We start from the raw sequence: 21,020 nt of genomic DNA on the forward strand, positions 1-21,020 counted from the left end.
CCCTCATAAGGATCCAACCCCCCCCCCCCAAATCTCCAGGTATTTCCCAACACAGAGCTGGCAACCCTAACTATATCTACAAAGCCATGGGATCAAGCTGCCCATTTTAGTGTAGTTTTCAACACAGTCCCAGGGGCGGGGGGGATTAGACCCACAGATCTGTTCCACTAACGGAGGTATTTTGTGGTATTTTGGGGAGACCGGGGGGAAAATAGCCTCCATTGGCAACACAGATCTGCTGGACCCAACTCTATTACAGTATCTAAAATTAATGCAAATACTGAAGTTCCAGAACTGGTTTTATCAGCTATATTTTCAACACAGGACAAACATTAATGGCAAAGGAACTGATTACTACCTCCAGATGAAGATCTTAAAATCTCCAGGATTTTGAAATATTTGCTAGTGAGGTGGGAGAGTAGGAGGCAAGCATAGAGAAAGGTGGATTGATAATCTGAAGAGTTCATTCTAATCACAGTCTAGATTGGAACGTCAGAGGCTAAATAATTCCATATGTACATGCTCTCTCTCGCTCTAAAAAAAAGGAAGCAACATCTGCTTGACTTCTGAAATTCTGAATTAGAACCATGGAGCCAGCTTCTATGACTGCTGCAAGAGAAACTGGATTCAGCAACTACCAAGTCAGAACCATTATATTTATTTTGATACCTGCTCAAAGGTAAACCCCCCCCCCCCCCCCCCAAAAAAACACCCTACCTCATCAGGGCATTTGCGCACTCCACAGCCTAACTCTAAGCAGGTCTTACCTCACTTCCGAAAAGTGCTCAGACTGGGAGCTGAATTACACCTCCAGTAATTCATGAATATATATACCTGTATTATACAATAACCGTAATTGCGTGTAATTAACATGGATATTCCTTGGGGCACTTTCCTAATATTAGTTAGGATTATCATGCCCGCAGGTGATGAAGACATGCCTAGGGGAGTTTCAAAAAGCTTATCACCTTTAAAAAAAAAATAGCAAGCAGCCCAGATTTCTCATTTGGGCCTTGTCAGGGAGGCTGTTACGAAGCTCATTTCCAAACATTTATTTCATTGCATTCATTCACCTGTACAGTTTAGCCTATTTTAAAGGTTTGGGACAGCCTACAGAATCCCAGGAAAATGTTACATTAAAGCACAAGTACAATAAGTTGGACTGCAGCAGGAAGCCATACTCAAGTGCTTGTGTATACACACACACGCACGCGTACCCCTCAACCAGCACATCAGACAGGCCTTCTTACTCTAAAGGTAAAGGTTTCCCTTGCTTGAAAGCTAGTCGAATCCAACTCTAGGGGGTGGTGCTCATCTCCGTTTCCAAGTCAAAGAGTCAGCGCTGTCCGAAGACTTTTCCCATGGTCATGTGGCCAGCATGACTAAATGCCGAGGCACACGGAATGCTGTTACCTTCCCTCCGAAGTGGTACCTATTTGCAATTTCTTGCTTTCAAACTGCTGGGTTGGCAGGAGCTGGGGCCAGAGATGGGAGCTCACTCAGTCACACGGCACTCAGGTCTTGAACTGCTGAGCTACTGATCTTCCAGTCTGCAACTCAGAGTCTTAAGAATATTCAAAGGGAGAAAATCCCGTCAATGGGGCTGCCCCAGTCGCCAAGAATGCTCTTGCTGCCTGAACCTGGCACACAGGTTATTGAGGGGGGCTCTCTTCCTTTCCCCCCACTATCTCTTTGCTGTATGTATTATTCTGCAGTCATTGCATTATTTTCTACTGAGGTGACACCATTTTTTCCCTGCATTGCATTTGCATTCAGTACCATGTTTTATGTTCAGTGCTTCTCAGATGTTTCATTAGATTGTTTGCAATGATTTATTGTAATCCGCCTGGAGTCTCCCTGAGAAAGCTGAAGAAATACACAGAAATTTCAAAAGCAGTCTCAATCCTGCTATAAGAACCCTCTTCTTTAATTAATTTATTTTTGGTACATTGTATTGCAAGTACACAGTAGGGAGTGCTTCTTTTCCCTTTAATGTGAAAATCTTCCCTTGGTCAGTGCTGGTTGGATTTTTGTCTCCAGCATAAAAATACCTAGCCTCCCACTACCCTGTGGCAATGAGTCCCACAGACCGAGTTGAACAGATCACCTACAATTTTGTTTCATCTGTTAATTCAGTGAAGGGCTCCACAACCCGACCTTGACTTTGTGTGGTGTTGTTTGTTTTTGAATGCTACACTCATTAACGCTGCTCTCTTGCATGCATGCTCTCGCACCAAGCAATCCCCATGAACAACTAACAAAACAAAATCCGCTGTGTCATCTTGTAAGTAGAAGGCAATCATAAGGAAATATCGCTACTGTGGATCAATATGTACTGTGCCAACTTAGTCAGGGTGTATTAACAAAAAGCATTTCCAACTAACAAACCCTTGTGGCAAGCAAAGGCGGGGGTTTACCTGTAAGTTAATTAACACAAACATTTCATGTGAATCTACCCTTCTGCCCTGCTCTATAATTGATGAGGCGACAGTGAAAGTAAAGCAGTGTTCTATATGATTCCCAGTGACCTTTGAGGATCTATTCTCCTAGAGTGGCTGACGTTTCTGAATGTGAAAGAGCCTGCTTTAATAAACATGGCACATCCTAGCTTTGAATCTCGGCAACTAGCCTGTCCTCTGTTTTGCTGGTACGTTTCCTGTTCAATTTGCAAACAGCTATGTCTCCCGGAGTGTACTATGAAAGCCGGGATATGCTGCATATTGAACGCCACTGGCCCATCAATTTAGCATGACACAAATTCGCCCAGTGGAATGATGTTTTGCACTGGGCTATTGTCCACAAACCATTATTTGCCGAAAAACAAACAAAAGGGGAAGAGAGTCTGCTAGTCCTCTTACACGAGACTTCCCCGCTTCCTGAAAATGTGAGATAATGAATAAAAATGTTCATTACAGAATTATTCACTTTTCTCCATGATTCACGTCCCGGTAATTACCATGACCAGTCTAATAAAAACTGCTACAAAACGAAGGTCAACTAGCAGTTAGAAGTGTTCATTTTCATTTCAATGTATTCATCTCTGGCTCCTAATGGCCTCATTTTCTCCTATGCTCTTTAATAAATACCACTGAATTACAGGTTAAATAGCTAAATTAAATTATTGCAATTACAGCGCACAGAGCGCTGAAGCTGGTTTACCTTTCCCAGTTCAATTAGAGGGGAAGTTTCAATGGCCCGAGAATCCTGATTGCTGTCAATACACTGAATCATTTGGAATTCACACTTAAATGGCCAGATATTTGGCTATATTCCCCCCCCTTCTTCCAGGAGAATGGACCGCAGTACTTGCAACTCAGATTCAATTAAACAAAGTGGCAGGGCTGATGGACCTCCTCATGGCAACTGGATTTTGCCCACTGTGAGACACAGAATGTTGGACTGGATGGGCCATCGGCCTGATCCAACATTGGCTTCTCTTATGTTCTTTATGATTCACCATCATCACTATATTCTGCAGAGTACAACCCAGCCACGTTAGAGCCCTGGCTGCAAGGTAATTAGCAATACAGAAAGACCGATTTCCCACAAGCCGCTGCTCCACGCTCGCACTTCCCTTTGCCACGATTGTACGTGTCAATTTCACACCATATGCCGTGCGGCCGCATTTTGCCCGCAGCTTCGCCCAATTTCCCCCGCATCTACTCAATCCTGTTTTTTTAGGATGGAGTAGCGGGAAATCAGGCGAAGCTGCAGGTCAAACTGCGGCCGCGCAGCAAATCGTGGGAAATTGATGCATACGATCGGGGGAAAGGGAAGAGCGAGGGCAGAGCAGCGGTTGTGGGAAATCAGTCAAAATGTGTCATTCTAGCACTTTCCACAGGATTTGTTTAATATTTTCTGCAGCTCAGAATGTATTTTCACATATCCTTCTCCACCAGGAGCTTTAATGGAGCTTTGTAAGAATAAGGGCTACTTAACATAAGAACATAAGAGACGCCAATGTTGGATCAGGCCAAAGGCCCACCCAGCCCAACACTCAGTGTCACACAGTGGCCAGAAATACCAGTGCCATCAGGAGGTCCACCAGTGGGGCCAGGACATTAGAAGCCCTCCCACTGTTGACCCCCCCCCCAAGCACTTCATTTAGTCCAATGACATGGACAGTCTATATGCACACCTGAAGTTGTGTGTGCAAGCCGAGCACACCCCTTCCTCATGGAAACCCACAATGACAATGCAATCCTAAGCATAGTTTTTTACTTCAATGGATTTAGCAGGGTGTAACTCTGATCACGATTTTGCCCTGTGAGCCTCATGATGTTTGGGATTGTGGCCGGTGACTTTGCCTCCTCCATAAAACAGAAATCAAGTTTCGACAGAAAGAGTCTAGGTTGCCAATTCCAGATTGAGAAACTCCTGGATATTTAGATGTGGAGTCTGGGGAGCGGGGGACAGAGCTTCAGCAGGGTATAATACTATAGAGTCCACCCTCCAAAGCAGCCATTTTCTCCAGGGGAGCTGACCTCTGTCGTCTGGAGACCAGTTGTAATCTTGGGAGATCTCCAGGCCTCACTGAAGATTGGCAGCCTTAGATCTATTTATATGGCTTATGTTTTACTGCCTATTTGAAAAAGCAGAGTGTTAATGTTTTAAACAATAGTATCAATTTTATTGTATTTTATTGTTACTATTTTAACAGTGCATGCCATCTGGACAAAATGTTGGGAAAACATTATGCAAAGAATATATATAAAGAAAACAGAATATTCTATAATTTTATAAAACCGGTCAGGAGGGTGACAAACAGGAATGAAAAAGACTGTGTATGTAGGATTTGTCTTGTTTGAGTGACGATAAAGAAAAATGTAGCTTGTGCAAGCCACTGCCACAGGAGGTGGTGGTGGCTACAAGCATGGACGGCTTCAAGAGGGAATTGGATAAGCATATGGAGCAGAGGTCCATCGGTGGCTATTAGCTATTAGCCACAAGGTATAGATAGGGACTCTGGGGCAAGTGATGCTCTGTATTCTTGGTGCTTGGAGGGCCAACAGTGGAAGGGCTTCTAGTGTCCTGGCTCCACTGCTGGACCTCCTGATGGCACCTGGTATTTTTGGCCACTGTGTGACAGAGTGTTGGACTGGATGGGCTATTGGCCTGATCCAACATTGGCTTCTCTTATGTTCTTATGTATGTTGCCCATGTTAAGAGTGTCGGACTGGAAGAGCTGGGAAACTCTGTTCACTGAGTAATGAAGCCATTGTCTCTCAGTCTAATCTCTACCTCACAGGGTTGTTGTGAGGACATCCCATCTATCAACAGCCCATTTGGAGGAAAGGTGGGATATAAATAAGGCCTTGAACTTTTAACACCAACGTCACAGTGCATTTTATTCTAAAATTCATTATTCGTTTTAAGCTACTCAAGGAACTATAGTTTACATAAGAACATAAGAGATGTCAATGTTGGATCAGGCCAAAGGCCCATCCAGTCCAACACTCGTGTCACACAGTGGCCAGAAATACCAGGTGCCATCAGGAGGTCCACCAGTGGGGCCAGGACATTAGAAGTCCTCCCACTGTTGACCCCCCCAAGCACCAAGATGACAAAGCATCACTTGCCCCAGAGTCCCTATCTATACCTTGTGGCTAATAGCCACTGATGTACCTCTGCTCCATATGCTTATCTAATTCCCTTTTGAAGCCGTCCATGCTTGTAGCCACCACCACTTCCTGTGGCAGTGAATTCCAAGTGTTCCACTCTTTGTGTGAAGAAGTACTTCCTTTATGCTCCGGCTTATGCTTCGGCTGAGTTTTTAATACTAGGTTTTCATTAACAAATTTTAATGTTTGGGATTTTTACAATGTTTATTGTGTAAGCCACTGCAGGCATGTTCCCGGGAGGCATAGCACAATTTTTAAAAATCAACAAATATTCAGAAGGAATGCATCAAAGGTAAACCTGACTCTGCAAATGGCTTACTGAAAACAAATGTTAGAACACAACCAATCTAACCAACAGCAACAACCACAAAAGACTAGGGGGGAAATGCCTTGATCTGGCTTTGGGGTGGCACAGTAGAGGAGAGGAAGGCAACCCCTACTCCTTTGGAAAGTGAGAGGAGAGAATGGTTTAATAAATCTGAAGCCTTAACCTGCCATCAGCCCACAATTATTTTACACGGGCAAATTAAAGATGTTCTTCATTATTTAAATATATTCCAGCATTTGTTTACACTGCCCCCCTCCACCAGCTTAATTATTTAGCATCCTCTTATAAGAATGAATAACTTAATAATAAAGGCTGCGGAAGAGAACTCGATTCTTTTTTTTCCCAGGGTTCGCTTCCAAAAGATCCGGTAGAATTCAGCTACATTTGTTGTGGAACAGCTCCCCCTGACTACCTCATTCCTCTGCCTGTAAAATACAACACAAACATAGTGGAACGCTGAGAGAGGAGGGGGGAGAGATTCTTTTGTAATGTTATCACAGTCACACACAAGCACCACTATGTTATTAATAGCAACAAACACGCACGCACACGCACGGCCACACGCGCGCGCACAGGTCCCTTTTTCCTCCAGAAATATACCTGGACTATTCTGCTGTCTCAGCTTTTACTTCTGTCTTCATCCATAACCCCCCCAAAAAGGAACGAGTCTGCTCCAAATCAAACATGGAGTTAATTGCTTTGGTGGTGTTCTTAACTTCGGGCAAACGATGCAACTGGACTTTTTGGAAAATTCTGGGCTACTTTGCGCACCACGTTTTAACCTGCCTGATGTTTTCCATCTGTAGCATGTAAAAAAATAATGTGCAACACCTGCTTGCAAATGCCTGCATTGGACAGGTATGCGTGCCAGGGATTCATGATTCATGCTGAAATTCCTGACGTTCTTTAGCAAGTAGGGTCAACTAACACAAGATGCTGGAGTCGGTCAGTGGAGTTCCCTGTGATTCTTTTTCTCTGAAAACCAGGCATGCAGGGGCCCGGTGTAACTGTGACTGCAGCACAAGAAAATGAGAGGTCTGATCGTTTCACCCTGCACAGTTTCTAACCTGGAATGGCACCGGGAAGTTGCTATTTCCCTGTTGAGAGGATGTTCTTTAGCAAGTATGGCCTCACACCTATGTAACAGGTTGCCCCACAAGAAATGTCAACACAACTTAATCCTTCTTGGCTTTTTCATCCTTCTTATAATGCCTAAAAGGACTTGGGTATTGTGAGAAAGTAAGGCTCAAGAAGGATATTTTTGCCTCAAGTTCAAAACTTGTTTTAGGAAATTTTATATAGATGGAATCAGAAACAGTTTGCACTTAGCCTCAGTTCTCTGTCTCTGGGCTCAGAAGGCACTCAGTGACATGACGCTTTACCCTACCGAGGTCAACATGGTTCAGAATCCTTGGCCCAGCATGTAGTTCTGTAAGGATTAAGATAAATTATTACTGGAGATCAGTTCACACAACCAGTGCAAGGGGACCTGAGCTGAGTCTTTTGGTGGAGGTTTGGTATAGTGGTTTTGTGAATGTTCCAACGTATGTTCAACCCAAGGTTAATCACACCTCGCATATCTTTCCGGCAAGATGTGAACTGGAAGTACTTCAGTGTGTTAACAGGAACAGTCAACAAGCCTTTACAAGAAAAGTCAGCTAAGACTGCCTTGTCTACCACTCAAAAGGTTCCCTCAATATAAATCAGGCCCAGAATGATTGAGGGAAAAGGTGATTTCCCCCCCCCTCAGAGGGTTTATCGCACTGTCCTTTCAAAATTCAACACCAGCAATTTGAAAATCACAAGATGCAAGGGGCCACAGCAATCACAAATGGAAGTAATTAGAACCACTAGCGTTCTCTGCTCACTATAATATATATCTTTCCTGCACAACAACCCACAGTGGTTAGTATCATATATCAAGAGTGGCTGATCTGCTAGTCTGATGCTGTCACAGCGATCTTATGTAAAATAGAGACTTGTTCCTGCAAAGTGGCCTTCCTAGACCTGTGTACGCCGATCCCACTGTGGAAAACAGTAACAAATCTGCCCTTGAGCCAGACACGGTCTAGACTTGTCCATTTGTACTCTCCCAAACTGACTCCCTATTCATTCTATATATTTTTTCTCCCACCATGTCATAAAACACACCTGTTTATGAGCTTGGTGCAAAAGTGTGCTAGGGGAGAGACAGCGAGAACAAAAGAGAGAAAGGGAGAGAGGGGGCAGGTAAAATTTAGGCAAAATTTATTACTTGTGGGGTTTTTTTCCAGTGTTATATCGTCCAAGAGTGGGGTTCTCTACCTCTATCATAGCAGCACCCTGCAGATTAATAGACAAATGGTTTGAGCCTCCTGCACGGGTAATTAAAAAAGAATAAAAATATAACCGCTTGCAGAGACCACTCTTGTTCCAAGCAAAGATCCAGGAGGATCAACTGAAAAAGGGAGAGGAGTGGGTCACATGGACCTTTTTGCTCCTGGAACCACAGAAAGTGCTACAGAAAGAATGGGATTGCTCCATCAGTGCCCTGCACTGTCAATCAACACATGGAGTGCTCATACCTGCTTAGGTTAAATCGGGATCTGGAAGGGGAAAGGCATGCCAGTACTTGCCTATTGCCCCAATCTAGATGTATATGAAATCTGAGTTGCCAGGTGGGTGGGTCAGCTCACACCTACTGGAGCAATTTCCCTAGGGAAATAGCACTTGGAAAATGGGCATCCATATGCACATTCCGTCACACCCTTGGCCACATGTGAAGGACTTATCCACACAATGGTTCGTATACTTCATATGCATCCACTCAAAGTGCTATGGTGTTTTGGACAGAGCCCTCCAGATTATGGTCCAGAGGTGACGGTTACGGGCGCTTTCACGCACACTAAATAACGCACTTTCAATGCACTTTGCAACTGGATTTTACTGTGTGAAATGGCCAGATCCACTTGTAAACGGTCACTTTAGTGGATTGAAACGGCATTATTAAGCAAGTGTGAAAGCACCTGATATTATGATAAACACATGGCTGACATGTATGTGTATAGTTCTTCCCTGCCCCATCGTGCCTAGCGCAATTAACCTGCATTCTGTTATCTTCTACCATAGGAGCCAATTATAAGCCATATATGAGCACCATGAAGCTGCCATTGAGCCATGGCTCCATCCCACACGGAGAACTGCAGAACACTGCAACTCTGGGGCACAGCTAAATTTTCCTACATATACACTTTCCACATTGAGAAGCCAAGGCGGTCCTCTTTGGGAGTTGTGCACACAGCTCTTAAAGGGAAGGAAACCACCTTTGTTAAACTTTATGGAACAGAACAACTGATTCTGAGCAATTCTCCTTTTACTGAGGAGGTGGCCAGAAGTGTTGCATGCTGGAGAAACAGCCGAGAATATCTAGTTTCTCTCCTTATTGTCTGCACCTTTAGAGAGTTTTTAAAAAATGGTTTAGTTCTACAAATGCAAGTGATGCTTTGCTACTTTGGCAGGTAGCATAAGCATGTTCCAGAATTATTTAAACACGTATGTACAGGCAAGGCCAAAGGAAGCAAAGCGCTTTGCAAATGCCTTGATACTGTTGTTCATATGGAACAGTCTGTCTTGCTATTCCACACGATGAACAGACAATGCAGAGAGCAGCTACTGTCAGTCCTCCTCACCAATCCCAAAAATCTCGAGATGGAAGAAGGCAGGAGACACCCTTCCCTCCTGAAAAGCAGCAAAGGAGGGGGGGGGGGAGAGAGTGCCTGATAGGATTTAAATTTATCCGGCTCAATCTCCGAGCAGACCTGACAGGCTTTAGTTGACCGTCAAACTCTTGCGAACCTAGCAGCGGACTTCGCTTCAAACACACCATTGTGAACTGAACCCTGCAGGGTCTGAACAGCTCTGGCCAAAAGTGCAGCCAAGGAAGGAAGATGAGAGTGTGTTCCGTGAAAACTGACAAAGCCAGTTACATCTCAGCAACAGCCAAGTGTCACTCACTATCCAAGGTAGGCGGCTTCTATTTTCCTCCCAGGTCTACGAGGCCATCCTTCCCAGCTTAGGGCTCAATGACTCCTTTTCACATTGGACTCTGGACCTTCACATTCTATTTGGGTATCTAGCTGGAACATGCAAGATATAAGGCTGCAGTGACTGCAGTGTACGGCTTTGTTCCATCAAATTAATAACAGTTTCCGGACATTTCCTTCACACAACCTTATGTGCATTTCTATTTTTTGCCTCACCCCCAAACTCCCATGATCAGAAAATACCCCCCATTCAACTTTCAAACCATCCACGTGTCTACGTTTTGCTAACTATGTATGAGACAACTTTCACCCTTAAATTCCTGTTCTGTGGTGAGATTTACTTTATTTGCATTTATTTAAAGAGAGGGTATAACTCAGGTGCCCTGACCTAGATAGCCCAGGCTAACCCTATCTCGTCAAATCTCAGAAGCTAAGCAGGGTTGTCCCTGGCCACTATTTGGATGGGAGACCTCCAAGAAATACCAGGGTCATGACACAGAGGTAGGCATTGGCAAACCACCTCTGAACGTCTCTTGCTTTGGAAACCTTACGGGTTGTGACTTGACGGCACCTTCCGCCATAACTCGATGGTGGAGCATGAGCTTCACATGCAGGAGGTTCTAGGTTCAACCTCCAGCATCTCCAGCTGGGTAGGAGGTGATGAGAAAGACCTCTTTCTGGGACCTCAAAAGAGTCCCTTGTGGTCACAGCAGGCCATTCTGGGTTAGATGGCCCAACGGTCTGATTCCATGCAAGGCAGCTCCACATGTCTGAAGAATTCTGCCTCATTCAGAAATGAAAAGAAACTTTTTGATGGCTAGCCCCACACCCCTTCATTCATTTCCAATGAAAACTATACGAACCAGTCTTGCCTCAAGCATTTTGGAAACACAGGCAAGATATTAAAACTGACGTGCTCCCTCCTGTATACGGCAACCGTTTCTTCCTTTTTTAAGTCAGCTCCTTGGCTTGGCATTTGTCCCACAGGGCTCTCCTTCAGCCCACTGTGCATGACACTGGCTAGCACATATTGTTGGTTTGTTCAATCTCCACCTTGCAGTCCCAAGTGGCGAAGTCCAGCAAAAGTTATATACCATGTGAACCTGCTAGTTGGACAGCAGTGTTGCCGGATGTCCAATAATACGAGAATGTTCTTGTACAAGGATTAAGGGTCTTCGTAGGAGGTGTGAAACCGTTCACACTCTTGTATGCAAATAGGTGAGAATGCAAGGGCTGTGCAGTGCAGCGCCAACTTCAGCAGCAAGGCAGCTCACGAGGTCAGCAGCACCTATCTAGCACGAGCACGAGAAAGAGAACACTTTTGATAGCCAAAGAGAGGTTCTCACTTATTTAGGGCTGTTATTACTTTCCCAGATTAGATTTCCAGTCACATTACCCCCCCTCTTTCCAAAGAGTAGCACCTATAGTTGTGTGGGTGTGAAGTGCCGTCAAGTAGCAATCAACTTCTGGCGACACCAGCAAGGGGTTTTTAAGGCAAGTGAGAAGCAGAGGTGGCTTGCCATTGCCTTCCTCTGCAGCATCTTCCTCAATGGTCTCCCTTCCCAGTACCGACCCTGCTCAGCTTCCGAGATCTGATGAGACAGGGCTATAACATGTTGCTTTCCCTCTGACCTATAGCAGTGGAGGGAGGATAATGGACCTCCTTCCCTATCTCTTCCTTCTCGGGCCCCTGCCACACGGCAGGGGGAAAAGCGGCACGATGCGTGGCATTTAAAAGCCGCGCCAACATTGACACGGCGCGGCGGGATCCCACGGATCCCCCGGCCGCGCCGCCTTTTCTCCCCGGCACGATCAGACGCCGGGGAGAAAACTCAGGTCGGACGCCGAGCCAGCCGAACCGCGCATGTCCGAGCATGCGCAGTTCGGCTCGGAGCCGGGGACGCGCCGGCGCATCCTTGCGCCGGCGATCATACACCCGGTTTGCGGCGCGGCAGGGAGATGAACCACCTCGGTAGGTGGTTCCTCCTTGAGCCGCATCATCGAGGGAATGGGCCAGTTCGGGGGCGGAAGCACCACGCTTCCCAGATGTTGTGGTGTGATCGCGCTGGTTTGATCTGCCCCCGAACTGTCCCGCTACTGGGCCAAATCCCCTCGTGTGAACGGGGCCTCAGTAGCAAACTAATTTTGCAGTAACCAGAGCAAACTAATTCATGCAGTAGTCAAATCGCCCGCTCACAACTTTAATGCCAGTAGCTCACAAAGTAGCATTTTTGCTCACAAGGCTCTGCAGCTTAGAGGGAACATTGCTCACAAGGTGCCTGTTCTGAGGAGAGGAAAGGAATGTGATTGTAAGCAGCTTTGAGACTCCTTAAGGTGGAGAGAAGCATGCAAAATCATGGATTTTGAGGCTCAGAGAAGCACTATCATGTAACCCCATTCTCAGTGGCAAGTCTTGGAAAGTACGGTCTGACACCTAGGTGCTGGCTCTAGCGATATGATTGGTTGCAATTAATCAGTGTCCCAGAGAGCTTCCCAGTTGTACAGAAAAAGCTCCACTCCAGAGATCACCAGCAAAGGTTTGTGGGTCACGGATAACAATACACACACACACTTGCAGCTTCACGGGGACAGCTGTTATTAAGTTATTTTTTTCCCTTCCACAGCAATTGTAGGCTCAGTCTCCCCACTGAACTAAACAGCTCTGCCATTGTGTCAACGGTGCCATTAAGTCAACAGCCCTTAAGTCAACCGGGTCAGAATTACATTCTCCTGGCCTGCATTTTGTTTGATACCATGATTTCTTTCTTTTTTAAAAAAGAAAGCAGATAGCTTTCTTTTGGCAGTCAGCCAGATGAGGTGTAACTTCTTCTCGGAACAGCACTGTCCCTGACAGAAAGGGAATAACAAGATCCTGAGGAACGATTTTGAACAATATCACAGAGCAGTAACTTGGCTCCAAGAAAGGGTGGCAACTGATGGCAGCTATAAAGAGGTTTGGAACAACAATGCTGTTGAACTTCCAGCTCAGGAAGGCTACCCCTTGGACCAAGGGTGCAAGAGAGAGTGACAGAGAAGTTAGGGGACTGAGTAACAGCAGAAACAGCTGGCTTGCCATAGGCAAAATTAGGGAGAAGCACTACTGGTAGGGAGTTGCAGTGGCTCAGAGGTTAAGAAGCTGAGCTGAAGACCGGAAGGTCTGTAGTTCGGCAGTTTGAGACCTGAGTGCCGCGTGGCAGAGTGAGCTCCCGTCTCTGGCCCCAGCTCCTGCCGACCTAGTAGTTCAAAAGCAAGAAACTGCAAGTAGATAAATAGGTACTGCTTCGGTGGGAAGGTAACAGCGTTCCATGCGCCTCAGCATTTAGTCATGCTGGCCACATGACCACGGAAACATCTTTGGACAGTGCTGGCTCTTTGGCCTGGAAGCAGAGATGAGCACCACCCCCTAGAGTCAGATTCGACTGGCTTTTGAGCAAGGGAAACCTTTACCTTTTTACTACTGGTAGAGGTACTAACTGGTTAACAAGGTAATGGCACATAACGCTTCTACCTGACTTTATGAACCTCCTGTGTTCAAGACATATTCCAAAATCAAGTCCTGCTCGGCTATAACTTTTTGCAAAGTGTAAACATGCTCTGAGCTGTTTTTGTGACGATGGAACACTGTTGCATCTTGATAAACAGGCAACAAGAAGTTAGCCAAAGGCCCTGGGCAGCTATTCCATACTTCTTTAGGAGTAAATGCCCATGGAGAAGCGTGCTCTATATTTATGAAAAGGGGAAAGGCATTCACACATTTTGTTTGTTTTAAAAATCAGCACAAAGTAGCCGTGACTGGGGTTGGCAGGCGCCTATAGGTAAGAAAGCAATCCTCTTTTTATCCTTATGTAGAGATTAGGGTTTCTTTCCCTCAAAAAAGCAAAAGGAAAGCTTGAGGCCTGAACTACTGTAACACTCAGGGTGCGTTCAGACGGGGCGTTTCAGCCGGCATAAACTGTACCGGTTGGAACCGTTGCAGTTTATGCCGGCTGAAATGCGATCACACTTCCCTCCTGTCTGCGGAGCCCATTGCTGTATGCCCGTTCACACACAGCGGGTGTCAGCGGTTTGTTGGGGGGTTTTAAACTTAGTTTGCACATGCACATAGGCAGCCATCCACAGAATGGGAATCTTCACGCATGTGCAAAACACCCCGTCCAGAAAAGCATGCCCTGAAGAGAGGACTTACTTTTAAAGTTTAAAGAGCAAACTGGCCTTCCTGAGGTCCTGGACTCCTCTAAAACGTTAAACTAAGGACCTTTTCTTTTTTTAAAAAACAAACGCTGGGGCGAAGCTTCGCCCAAGCTCATATCGCCGACCTAAAAAAAAAAAAAAGGCGGGCGAAAATTGGAAGCCCCAGGCTTCCGAATGGAAGAAGCTCTACAACGGTGGGGAGCGATACAACCGGGGGGGGGGGGTAAAGCGATTACAACCGTTGCACTCAGGATACCACCACTTGGGGACCTAGTGGCAGAATACAACGATTTAAAGCCCTTTGCAACGGTTAGGGACGGAAGGCAGATGTTCGCCATGTGAACGCCGGTAAGTACACCGATTCCAACCGGCACCTATATCGTTGTAAATGCCCCATCTGAACGCTCCCACTGGGTTGCCAGCTCTGGGTTGGGAAATTGGTGGTGGAGCCAGGGAGGGTGGGGTTTGGGGAGGGACTTCAGCAAGGTATAATGCCACAGAGATCAACTTCCAAAGCAGCCATTTTCTCCAGGGAACTGATCCTTGTTGTCTGCAGACCAGTTGTAATTCCAGGAGATCTTCAGCCACCACCTGGAGGTTGGCAACCCTAACACTGCATATACAAAAATCGATTAGCTGATAAAAGCACCAGGACACAGACTTCTGAATGCCCTTCGTTCCTTTCTCAATACCAAAAAGCACATTCAAACCACCAAATCTAACAATATCACTAGGATTTGAACTCAGCAAATATTTGGAATGCGGTTAATCAAATGTAAATGTAAATTCCAACAATCCTGAGGTAGTCACTGCTGGAATTTTCAGTTATTATGTTTTCCGCGGTTTTCCTGTCAGAACTCTCATTGCATCTTCTCATTATTTCAGAATAAGGTTTATCAGTTCTGACAGCTTTAGGAATCTTATAATGCATTGCAATACAGAGTTACTCCAGTGTAAGCCTCTTAAGGCCTACAGCCTTAGACCAGAATGGCTCTGCCCAGGATTGCATTGCAAGACACTCAGGATGTGGAAACAGAAAGGCCAAAAATACCAACCTTGTACTTCACACACTATCCCATTTTTCTGTGCCATATCACTCAGTGACTTGCAATAGAGTATGTAAATGACCTCTATCAAAAAGTGCTGAGTTTGAAACCCCAAACAGGTAATGCAAAAATTCTCTCTACGGTAATTGGCCTAAGAAGATTGTTTGACACCTGCAAGTCATCACCTCAGTCTTGCTATCATCAGATGAACTTGCATGTGCGGACTTAACCCTGAACACAAAAATTTCCACCGAGGAACTGAGAACAGAGACCCACTGTTCTCGATCTGGTAGTATGCATCGTAAGCCATGCGCTCTGAATTGTCCCTTCCGCTTATAGGAATCACAACATCTCCCCTCCAAAGAGAACAGTTGCAAACAAATGCACGGTATCGTTTATCTGCTCTCATCATTAGTCCTAATAAAGGCATCACAGTAGTTGCAGAACGAGTTCTGGGTGCCTGGCAGTGTGCGTTCTCCAGCTGTTTTTGCATGAGGTTGTGAAGCTTTAAATAAGGGAAATCTGCCTACCTAGCATGTCAGTGGCTTGCCAATTCCAGATAATCACCAAGTTATTTACTAGCAGCTTATTAAGACAAAGCCGCCACTAGCCATTGGCAGATTCCTCTGTTTATACCTTCAAGGCTCCCTTAAATGGACTGATGCAGGCCTTTTTTAAAAAAGACATTCATCTCAGATTAAAGAGTGAGAATGGGAAAGGAATTATTGTGCCATCCCAATGATGTATGGGGGGCCCCCTATTTGCAACAGTCTGCACAATTTGTGTCACCTCTGCCATAGATTCCACCTCCAAAAAGAAAGAAAAAATTGCTTAAGAGAAGCACAATGTTAGGGAGGCAAGTTCTAATCGACCCACCTCCACTGCATTTTCCTCACCTACAATATTCCATGGGGTTCCATATCAGATTTCACTGGAGGGTAAACATCTAAAGACCAAACTAGACACGATGGTGGCCACAGGCCCAACCTGTAGCCACTGACACAATTTTAGAGGAGAATTTAGCTGTTTTATAAGTTCCTGTGAGCCTGCAGCACAGTAAAAACAGGCAATATTAATGTCCCCTCCCCGCGCCTTTTAAAGTGCCCAAACAACTGTGGAGGGGCTGTTTTGACATTTTAGACTGCGTGGAGGGGGGGGGAGCAAGATTGCTGTTGCCGCTGTGCTGTGGACCCAAGCAGGATAGGACCCTCAAAGCAAGTTTTTTAATGGCTAAATTCTCCTCTAAATTGGCATCAGTGGCCATGGGTTCGCCCGTTGTTGCCGTCACATCTAGTCTGGCCCCCAATAAGCCTGGGGTGGGGAGATACAGCAGCTACCAAGAGCCCATGCTGGAATACATTCAAAGCTAAGCTGAGAACAGGGAAAATATTTTTAGATTATTTACCCTGGTTCTCTTTTACATTTTATGTTTATTACAACAGCAATGTTATTAATGCAAGACAAACACACACACACACACACACCAATTGGAAGCAAAGGGATTTGCACCTTTGGGCATGCGTATCTAATGCACATACCCCTTTCATTGTTTCTGACAGCCGGTACCAAGAATGTGGAAACAATGACCCCAGCCAGGGACCTCAATAAGTGTTCCAGAGAAATAATCCCCTATAATCTGGAGGAGATGCCACTGTTCTACCACCCCAGTCACCCCTACATAGCTTGACGAGAAACCAAGTATGAGCCCTTGGTCTGAAATCGAGCTGAGGTTTTTCACTCACCGTGCTGAGCCTGAAAGCCTGTATTTCAACAGTACTCGCTTAAGCATTCTTCAGAGTCCCCCCAAGCAATGTTACTAGATATGCCCTAGAAAGGTTTCAACTCAGGTATCAACAGCTCCCACCCACTGGACGCAGTGACATCATGCTGAAGCAAAATATTTTCCTTCATCTTGATTATAAAGGGGGAAGGCGGCTAGTCTGGTCTTGTTTCCTGTTCCACGGGCTGTCTCTCGGGGATGCAGAATGTCCCTTCCTTTTTAGCCTGCTCTCAGACCCCTCACATGTCCCTCAAACCACCAATCAAAGCCTCAAACAACTCAAAATTCTTCTTCATGCTTCAGAGAGCCAAGGTTTGTGAAGTGTACATTTAAAAATTATTCTTGACTTTTGAAAACAGAGCTTTCATTACGCCTGGTTTTTTCCCTTTTAAAAGGAAAACCACAACAACAACCTAGCAAGGGACACTTTACTATTCAAACTTTCATTCAGAAACATCTGTTTTTCAGCTCTTCCCAACAGGTTTAACATATTCTTTGACTCTGGCATTTGCAAGGTCCCGTCCAGTGTTCCCTCTAAGATGAGTTAGTGTGAGCTAGCTCAGTTTTTTAGCCTCCGGCTCACACATTTTTGTCTTAGTTCAAGAAGGGTGGCTCCAGAGCAAACTAATTTATGCAGTAGCCAAATTGCTCGCTCACAACTTTAATGCCAGTAGCTCACAAAGGAGAATTTTTGCTCACAGGACTCCACAGCTTAGAGGGAGCATTGGTCCTGTCTCCCCATTTTAACATCTCTTTGTTTAAAGCAGAGCACTCAGTATATAACCCCACTGATTTCAATGAGCTAAGACTGGAATGACTTCCTAGGATTGAAGAAGAAGAGATTGGATTTACTTATAATCCTTCACTCGGAGTCTCAGAGTGGTTTACAGTCTCCTTCCCTTCCTCTTCCCCAGAACAGACATACCTGTGAGGTAGGTGGGGTTGAGAGAGCTCTTTCGAGGACTGCTCTTCAGAGAATATCTGAGAACTTGTGATTCACCCAAGGTCATCCAGCTGGCTGCATTTGGAGGAGGAGTGGGGAATCAAACCCAGTTCTCCAAGATTAAGTCTGCGCTTCTAACCACTACACCAAACTGGCTCTCTTTGCACTGTTAAGTGATGTCCCTGGGCCTTGAGTAACATAATATGATTTGCATGTTTCAAATCCTAACCATAAGGATGGGGATCCCCATCGTGACCGCAAGCTGTGGACCACCTTATTCGAGAGTCAGGAGTATTTAATCAGGTAGCTACACCTGCCTTCTTTGGGACTGCTGTGACCTGCAGAGCAATGCTACGGATGCCTCGCACAAGCTGAGAATTTGAAACACACTACAAGCCACTAGGGATGTTGAACAGTGGTATAGAGACATGCCATGTGGTATGTACAATCCACATGGCAAACTACTTTATATATCAGGACCGCTGCACTGAGCAACTGGCATGCAGAGGTTGTTTCATCCATCCTCCAGGTGTTGGCTCACATGTGTAGAACAGCCCCAAGAAAGGATGCATGGTACTCTTTACAGTGGTGGAAAGTGTTGTCAAAACACAGTTGACTTATGGCGACCCCAGAGGATTTTCAAGGCAACAGATGAACAGAGGTGGTTTGCCATTGTCTGCCTCTGCATAGCAACCTTGGACCTCCCTGGTGATTCCCATCCAAGTACTAACCAAGGCTGACACAACCTAGCTTCTGAGTTGTGATGAAATCAAGCTAGCCTGGGTCACCTAGGTACTGTTTATAGAGGAGATGATGATGATTTTTTTTTTTTTTGCTTATGATGCTTCCCTACTCATGGGCATCGGGACATCTGTACACCACAGGAAGAAGCTGCAATTTTCCATGCCTCTAGCTCAAAATCACGCAATAGTTAGAAGGTTTATGCAACTTCAGCCGAATGAATGAAGAGATGACCATTTCATCAAGACAGGTGCCATGTACCATGCAAGAGGGACAGATCAATCCTAGGGAAACAGGAACTTTCCCAGCAGGCAAGTCCATACCTCATTATTTGCTTAAGACCAGAGTTGTATTACTTGGAAAAAGATACTTGGATAGTATTGATAGGGTTCTCTGAAGTTTCTTCTTCTACTTTATCAGCACTGGGTTCTGCCAGGCACCAATATCAGGGGCCAGTGTCAAATTACATTTCTCCTGTGCCATGTCCAAAGGTCACTTCTTTGTCTTCAGCCTGCTTGACCTCTTTACTATTTGACCATTACCTTCTGCTTGACTCCCTCCCTTCATACTTTAGGTTTCTGTCCACAACTGGTTCTCTTCCTGACAGTTCAATACCCTTCATTCAGTGTTTTCACAGAGGGACGATCCTCCTCTATTTTTCTTCTCTCCATTTGTGTATTCAAAGGGATTCATCTTGGACCCTTTTCGGTCTCCTGTCAACTCATTCTCCTTGTCTGACCACATTACATTCTATGGCTTTCAGTACCACCTATACAGGGATGACAGTCAGCTCTACCTCCCTGCTTCTGAACTTTCTCCCAAACATCAAATCCTGCCTCTCCATTTGCCCATCTAATATTTCCCCTTTGATGTCTCATCACCATCTCAAATTCACTGTGTCCAAGACCGAGCTCATCGTTTCTTCTAAGCTTACTTTCTCCATAAACCTCACCATCCACCTCTTAGAACAGACATGAAGGCTTTACCTTTTACTCTTCTTCCTTTTATTCCCCATATTCCCCCTTTCTTTTATTCCCCATATTTGATCATCAGCAAAACAGGGTGGTCATCTTTCACCTTGCCTATTGCATCTTCCTCCTCCTGTTCCACCTTGGTTCTTCTCTTTATCATCTGCCAACAAAAATCAGTCATCTCTCTTGTTCTGATCCATTTACAAGCATCCTGTTTTGGGATTCTACACCAAGAAAGAGGGCATTTGGCCCAAGAACCCTGAAAAAAAATAACCTGGGCAGGTGCCTGGAAAGGCCTCCGGCAGGTTCCTGGACAGAGGACATAATAAATAAATTAAATAAAACAAATGGTGCTAGATTAAATACTGTTTCTTGGGCCAATTTCAAATGACCCCATCCATATAGCCAAAAAAAAAAAAACATGCAACCAACATAACTCACAGTACACTCCTACATAGAGTTAATCCAGCCTCAACTCACTGAAATCAGACTGCAGTAATTCGGCACAGGATTGCACAGTCTATGACCAAACTCCAGAACAGCAGATCCTTGCAGATAAACCTTGGCAATAAATCCAGAGTTATTTTTTTTTCTAAAGCCATTCACAGCTTTCAGAAAATGCTGAGCTAAGCATTACCTGCTCATGTATATTCCACAAACACTGAGAAACAGAAAGATTAAAAAAAGAGAGAAACACTGGATGAAATTATCATTAATTGTTGTCTTGGCTCTTTGTCAGTGTGTGTACGAATAGTATCTGGCACCAAATATCTATCTATTGACAGATAGCTATATCTCAGCAGCCTGAGCTGTCAGCCACTGCTGATGAGGTCTGGAAGACACTTTCATCAAAGTAACATCTGTTTTCAATTTTCATTTATAGATGTGGAAACTCTTCAGCTGGACATTAATCATTCTCAACAGCAGCAATTAGATATGTGAGACATATCAGAACAAATCAAATTAGCCCCTATTTTTTTTCCCTTTTAAGAAAAACCAGGAAGTAATGGAAGGGAAACATATGGTTTTCATGTGTGTAACAGCACTTTTAAAAAAGAAAATTAAACTTCCATGACATTAAAACTTTTAGACAACGCTTTCAAATGCTAAACCTTCCTAATCGGACAGAAAAGGGGGTTCTATTGCAGAATGCCTAAAGGACTGCTGTTTAGAAATAAACTCTAATTGAACAGATTAACACGAATGTACTGTTTTCCTTCAAACGAAATTTCAGGAATGTTCCTCTGTGTTTGTATGACTCATGGTTTTTAACGCTGGAGCACAATTTCCACTTTGGAGGAATCTGGAGTAGGGTAAATCCTTGCTTTCAAAAAAGTGCTTTTCGCTAGCAAAACAAAATCTCCCTCCCTCCTGCTG

General features: G+C 44.9%; 1 protein-coding gene across 4 annotated transcripts in view; it reads right to left on the reverse strand.

Moving 5' to 3' along the window:
* BCL11B (B-cell CLL/lymphoma 11B) overlaps positions 1 to 21,020 on the reverse strand; it is a 167,446-nt gene that overhangs the window by 34,196 nt on the left and 112,230 nt on the right. The window lies entirely within an intron of this gene.

The sequence above is a fragment of the Gekko japonicus genome, unplaced genomic scaffold (assembly GCF_001447785.1).
Source record: "Gekko japonicus isolate JY-2015 unplaced genomic scaffold, Gekko_japonicus_V1.1 scaffold448, whole genome shotgun sequence".
Classification (NCBI taxonomy): domain Eukaryota; kingdom Metazoa; phylum Chordata; class Lepidosauria; order Squamata; family Gekkonidae; genus Gekko; species Gekko japonicus.